Genomic DNA, 7,101 nt, shown 5'->3' with positions numbered 1-7,101 from the left:
AATGTCCAAGGTATGCAAAAGTCTTTCACCCTTATTCTCAGGATTGGGGAAGAAAGCAGGCAGACGAATGGCTTGATTTGGAGAAACCCTAGATACCCTTTGGCATAAAAGTAGGGTTGGTCCTTAATGAAACCCTGTCTGTGGAAAATAATAAAGGGTGGTATTGCCATTAGGGCCTGTAGCTCCGAAACCCTTCTTGCTGAGCTAATTGCCAACAGGAAAGCTGTCTTCCATGAGAGAAAATGCAAGTCAACTGAAGCTGCTGGCTCAAAAGGAGGTAGAGTCAGTTTTTCCAAGACAAAATTGAGGTCCCAGGCTGGCACTGGGGCCTTTCTTGGTGGCTTAATGTTCTTGATTCCCCTGAGGAATTCTCAGTAAGGGGTGAGAGAAAACAGGAGGATCAGTGTTGTATCTAGCTGAAATAGCAGATGCATGTATCTTTATGGAAGAATTTTTAACATATCTGCCAAATATTCCAAGATAAGTGGGATGTTCAGCAATGATGCATCATGTCCCTTGCTGGTATTCCAATTGCTGAATCTTTTCCACTTTTTCAAGTAAACCTTTCTGGTGGATGGTCTTCGAGCCTCTGTTAGTATCCGCTGAACTTGGAGAGATGAGCTGAAGTTACTTATGGGATCTCCCAGGCTGTTAGCTGCAGTGTCTGAAGGTTTGGATGCAGTGTTTCGAAATTGTGTTGAGTCAAAAGTAGAGGCCACTGAGGGAGGGCCCACCTCCTGGTGTGACATGCTCCGTAGTAGTGGGTACCAGTGTTGTCTTGGCCAATCCAGAGCTATTATGATTCCCTTGGGCTTCTCTGCTTTGATCTTTAGTAATACTGAGGTCATCAGTGGCAGAGGTGGGAATGCATAGACTGCTAGAGAGTTCCAGTTGAATGAGAGGGCATCTATTTTCCAAGCTTTTGGATGGTATGTTCTTGTGCAAAATTTTGGTAGAAGATGGTTGAGGTGAGAGGCAAATAGGTCCACTTCTGGCTTGCCCCATGTCAAAGTGAGTTGTCTGAAGGCCTTCGGATGTAACCTCCACTCGTGTGGATCTGCGAAATTCCTGCTTAGGCTGTCCACCAACACATTGTCTTTTCCTGGAGCAAACTGGGATTGTAACTGGATGTTTAGGCTCAGTGATTTCTCCCAAAGCTGCATTGTCAGTCTGCAAAGGGGGTAAGAGTGGGTGCCCCCCTGCTTGTTTATGTACCACATCACAGTGGTGTTGTCTGTCCGTATCATTAAATGGCCTTGCTGGAGTTGGTGTTGAAAAGCCTCGATGGCATGCATTACTGCCAGCATTTCCTTTTGGTTTATATGGAGATGTGTTTCCTTTGGAGACCATTGTCCTTGTATACACCTGCCTTCCATGTGCGCCCCCCATCCAAGGTCTGAGGCGTCTGTAGTCATGGTCTGTGTTATCTGTGGTTTTTTGAATGACATACCTGTGTTTTCCTGGCTCACCGAGGCCCACCATAGGAATTCCTTTTGTAGGCGTGGAATGAGTGGTATGATGGTCTCCAAGTTGTTGCTGTGTTGAGACACAAATGCTTTTTAGGTACCACTGAATCTCTCATGTGTAGTTTTGCTAATGGAACCAGTAGAATGCAGGATGCCATGTAACCCAGGGCCTGTAGGAATCTCCTTGCAGTCATCTGGGTGAGTTTTGCTAAACCTTTGAAGTAGAGTTAACTTCTCTTGCTTATCTTCTGTCAGGTAAGCCATCTGAGAGGCTGTGTCTAGTTTAGCTCCTAAGAAGATTTGCTGGGATGGCTGCAGTCTTGACTTTTGGAAGTTGACTGTGTATCCCAGAGCTTGAAGTAATCGTATGACATAATCCAGGTTTTTTGTCATCAATTTGTCGTCCGCTTGTATGAGGCAGTTGTCCAGGTACGGGTAAATTTGTATACCCTGGAGCCTGCAATGAGCAATTACTGAAGCCAGGCATTTTGTAAATACTCTGGGCGCAGTAGATAAGCCAAATGGTAATGCTGAGAATTGATAATGCTCTGGCCCTGCAAGAAATCTGAAGTATCTTATGCAGCTGTCTCTGATAGGGACATGCAGGTATGCCTCCTTGAGGTCCAGAGTAATCAGCCACGACTCCTTGCCCAGCATGGGAAGGAGTTGCTGTAGTCAGCATTTTGAACTTTGGTACTATGAGAAAGGTGTTTAATGCGGACAAGTCCAGTATTGGTCTCCATTGAGATTCTTTTCTTGGAACAAGGAACAGTCTTGAGTAAAACCCCTGGTCTTGTTGTGGAACTCTTTCTATTGCTTTCATTCGAGTCAGCAGAGTGATTTGCTTGATAGCCTCTGCCATTTGATTGTGGTAGGTTTGGCATGCCTTGTTTTCTTGGTAAGGTATGAAAATGAAACCTGTACCCTCAGTCTATATGTCCAAAATCCATTTGTCCTTTGTCAGTCTGTGCCAGTTTTCTGCGAAGAGATAATTTCCCGCCCAAGGGAGCTTCTAGTTGTTCCCTGGTAGGCGGTAGTAGAGGAAAGTCATTGAGTTTGTGGTTGTTGGGCAGGTGAAACCCCTGCGTCACTTCTTTGGTTTCCCGGCTGCCATTGTCGTCCCCTGTAAGGGCCTCTGTATTGGCCTCTTCCTCGGCCACGTCTGTTCTTACCCCTTTGAAACTTTTCAGGATTAGGAAAGGACCAGTTTTTTGAAGGCCAATTCCTACTGAATCTGGGGGGTTGAACCTGGAGGAAATCTTTCACAGTCTGAACTGATTTTGCTTTTTCTTCGATGGTCTTTAACACATCCTTAGCATTTGCACCAAAAAGCTTGTTCTTTTCCAAAGGCGCATCCAGAAGTTTTGCTTTTACATGATCTGGTAGAGGTTGATCTTTTAACCAAGCATGTCTACGAATCACTGCCCCTGTCATAGCTGCCCTACATGAAGCTTCCAGTGCATCATATCCACACTGAAAGAAGTGATTGCTTACTTGCTGAGTGTTATGTACAGCTTCCTGCAAAGTCTTCCTGTCTAAAGGATCAGGAGAAGCTAATGTTTTTTGTAAATCTTCTAAGAGATAATCCTGATATTGTAACATATGAAAAAGGCAATTTAAAGCTCTCATAGATAAGGTAGTGGATGTGTAAACCTTTTTGCCCCATCTCTCTAATGACCTTGCTTCCCTGTTGGAGGGCAAAGGATTTTTTGAGGTGGAGGCTGAAACTCCTTTAGGCCCCTGTGAAATAGTTTCCAAATCAGCAGTATGGGCCCTGAATGAATGAGTTTCTGGGACCCTGTAATACCTGTCTGGCTTGGCTGGAGCAGGAGGAAGAGAATCGGGGGTAGCACTAGTCAGAATACAAATCATCCAGAACATCAAGTACAGGAGGAATAGCTAAGGGCCTGTGCTGAGGCTTCTTAAGGAAAGTCCAAAGGAGTTTCCTAGAATCAGAATATTCCTGACCCTGCCACTTGAAATGTTCCCTCATTGTGTGCAGAACTTCCCCAAAAGAAATATCCTCAGGAGGGGAGGCCGAAGGGATGGAATCTTCTGCATCAGAGTCCTCACAGGTCTGGAAGAGCTCTTCCTGGCTATCAGAGTGGACAGAGCCCTCAGAGTCTTCATCTGAAGGAGTAGGATCAGAGGGTTCAACCCGGGGCCTTTTATCAGGAGGAGGCTGGGATGCTCTCAGGATTGGCCTGTGAACGTCTAATCATGGAAATTAAATCAGCAGCTATGGACATAATTTGTGTCTCCGGAGTCGGCTGAGGTAAGGATTTGGAAGTAATATGCTTTGTTTTGCTGGCTGCCTTAGCCCTAGTGTAGGCCTTAATAGACATGGCCGTAGGAGGCCTGGCAGCTCCACGTGCAGGAGTGACCTTGTCTACAGCAATGGTCTCTGGCATTTCCTCGGTTTCGGTATCCGGAGGAAAGTCTATAACTGGCGGAGTTATGTCTGGAATCGGAGTCGTCGGTAATGCGGTGTCTTCGGTTCGGAGCGGTGGAGAGCCAGTCTCAGAGGGAACCGGAGCACTCGCGCTCGGTTTTGGCGTGGAGTCGGTGGTAGACGCGGGCCGAGGATGTCGGTCCCGGTCTTCGCTTTTTGGGAGTTTGCGATGTCGGAAGATCCGACAGCATGGTGTAGGCAAATTTATCGCCGAAAAAATCTTCAGCGAACACCGCCCGGCGCCTGAGAGTGCGCTTGTTGAAGCGAGCACAGGCTACACAGGCCGAGACGTCGTGGTCTGGGCCCAGGCAAGGGAGGCAGTAAGAGTGGAAATCCTTATGAGGTATTTGTTTACCACAAAAAAGACAATTGTTAACTTTTTCAGTAATTTCTGACATCGGCTGAGGCAAGAAAAGGTCCCCAATGGGGTACTTAGCTTTTTTGATGACTTCGGTATCGTAGAATACAGGAGCTGACCGACCTGCACTTGCGAACTGCTTCTGCTTCGGGCACCGCGCGGCAAGAAAGACTGAAGAAAATGGCGTCGGCTGATGCTCATGTACTCCAGCCGCTCTGACGGAGAGAAATGAGACATCAGCCAACGTCGGACCCAGACTTTGGAATCCGGCCGACCGAGGGCTGCCTGAGGCAGGACAACCCACATGTTATGACTGCAGTTGCATTCTTGAAGGACATCTACTGGGAGTCGATAAAGACTCTCCTCATAGATGAGTCTAAGTGGAATAAAATCTTCCTAGGTGTTCCAAATGCACTAGTCCCCCACATCAGTAGTCAACATCCTCCCAGCCCCATGGCTATCCACAGCAAGTAAAAACTCATGAAACGAGGAAAGCATGGAAGGTCTGGACAAATAAAACTGCTCCTCACTTTACTAGCATAACTAGAAACCTAACCAAATTTAAGAAAGCCTATTGCCCAACCAATCAAAACCTATACTAATGCAAAACTGTTCTGGGCCTCAGTTAAATATGGGACAAGCTACACAGCCAACACCAAACAAAATGATACAGTTGCCAATCAATTAACCACTTTACAGACAGTACAGTCATTAGCCTACCAAGTGACTAAAAGCTCTTGACTTCCATACTTATCCAACAAACCTTTATCCTTCCAAACAAGACAGCTTAAAAAAAAGCCTACAACAGCCCCTGAAAATGTACCTGAAGAATATCACTATCAACATAGGAGCCTATCCAGTTTCAATTCTGGAATATCGCCCCGTACCTGAAAATAAAGTCCCATCGCTACTGAAAAAATGTCATTATTCCATTGCACAAAGGTGGAATCAACAGATCTTTCAAACTATAGGCCAACTGCCATTATCACCAGTTTTCAAAATTAGAATAGATCAGCTTCTGTCTTCAACCCACATCTTTTTTGTCCAAATCACTACTGCTTTGCTGAATTTCAATATGGTCAACACCCATAGAAATGTCAGCAGCCTAGTCTCTACCAACTTCTTAGACTTGTCAAAAAAAAAGCTCTCATCCTTAGGGCTCACCAACTCTTTACAGCAGTGGTCTCAGTGACCCTCAGAGCGCAAGCAGTAAAAGGAAACTATTTCTGTCTTCTTTTGTAACTACTGGTGTCCTACCAACATCTTCTCTGCCAGATCTTACAAGGATCTTTCTAGGCTCAGAATTAAACTGGCTACAATTACATCACCTAGCACTACTTCAGCTAATGTCAGTATGTCTCTGCCCAGCAACTTAATACAACAGAATTTTACCTCTACAGAAAAATCAATTTTTATAACCAAATATGTAATATTGCAGGTGTTAAAATAGTGCAGGTATAGAACCACATCCTACTACTATTGAACTCCATTCAGAATGCAAACTCTTGAAAACGAGAACTTCACCTATCAAATCAATGGCTCTTGATCCTGCATATATCCACTATAAATACTACAGTCATCTTCAGTTTACCACATTGTGAACCTATTTATCTTCATTTTAAATCCTATGCCCCACAACCACTATTCAATACGTGAGCAGCTTTACTAGCATTTCCAAGTTGTGTACATACTCTGCAAGTAGAGGTGTGGGGTAGGCGTGAGTTCATAACCACATACACAAGTGTATATGGTTGTATACACACCCACATATGTACACCCACACAAAGGTAGATTTCTAAATTTCAAACTTTCAATAAACGCCATCTTTATGGTAGAGACCATAAGTGACGTTTTGAAATCACTGTACAGAGCAGAATGGTATAGTTTTCCTCACTGTAGTGTTTTCTCAGAGTTGATATATTTAACTAGCAGGGAATGTGAGGGGTGCAAGGGGGCCTTGCCCCCTGAAAAAACTAAGATTTTTGTATTTTTTTTTATTTAAATTTCGAAGTCTCAAAACTTTGATCTTATGGCCTCAACCATAAGAAAGTCTAAGTTTTGAAAACTCAAAATTTAGAATTCGGCTCATAATTATACACACAAGTCATCTATGAACCTGCCTTATACCCCATTTAACTTCAATTTAAACTTAAAAGCACTAATCTTATGACACAGTAAAACACTTTCAAATGCTCAATGTTAAAACATCTACTGATGCATTAAGTATCTTTTAAATTGAAATACTTGCCTTCATTTCATATAAATATAACTAATTAGAAATGTCAATATATAATTAATATACATTACTTAATGTTGGTGTACATCATTGAATGTGTTTAAAAACATCTAATGTTGGGAGCTTCTCTCCCTGGGTCTCTGCTGAAAATGTTTTTTCAGCTAAACTCAGTAAACACTCAAGGAAAAATTAAACTCATCACACTCACGAATAAGCAAGATGCAAGAGTTACTGGTCTCAGATATGCCACTGGTCTTGGTATAACCTCTCTGCTACCTCAAGCAACTTGTACTATAAGATTAATGAAACCAAAGCATTTCTAACCACCTGCAAAAACAATAAGGTCAGTTTATTGCACAGAAAAAGCACACTGGCACCACATACTGATGAAACAGGAAACTGCCAAGACTACTTGTATGCAAATAAGACCGGCTTTGTCTAAAATGATTCATGTAGAGAATACAGTGCCTACAAAAAACACATACCACTCCAGTTCTGTTAGACATTAATGGATTCCAGGATCACAGATTGCTAGTAAAGGATAGTTGAGAAAAATATTCACTCAATATCAGAGACCCAAAAACCAAAA

General features: G+C 43.4%; 1 protein-coding gene across 1 annotated transcript in view; it reads right to left on the bottom strand.

The window, feature by feature from the left end:
• The window catches only part of TFRC (transferrin receptor), a 661,121-nt gene that overhangs the window by 319,605 nt on the left and 334,415 nt on the right, over positions 1-7,101 (bottom strand). The window lies entirely within an intron of this gene.

Source organism: Protopterus annectens, chromosome 4.part1, assembly GCF_019279795.1.
Source record: "Protopterus annectens isolate FY-2018-M chromosome 4.part1, PAN1.0, whole genome shotgun sequence".
Taxonomy (NCBI): domain Eukaryota; kingdom Metazoa; phylum Chordata; order Ceratodontiformes; family Protopteridae; genus Protopterus; species Protopterus annectens.
This window is presented reverse-complemented; position numbering and strand designations above follow the sequence as displayed.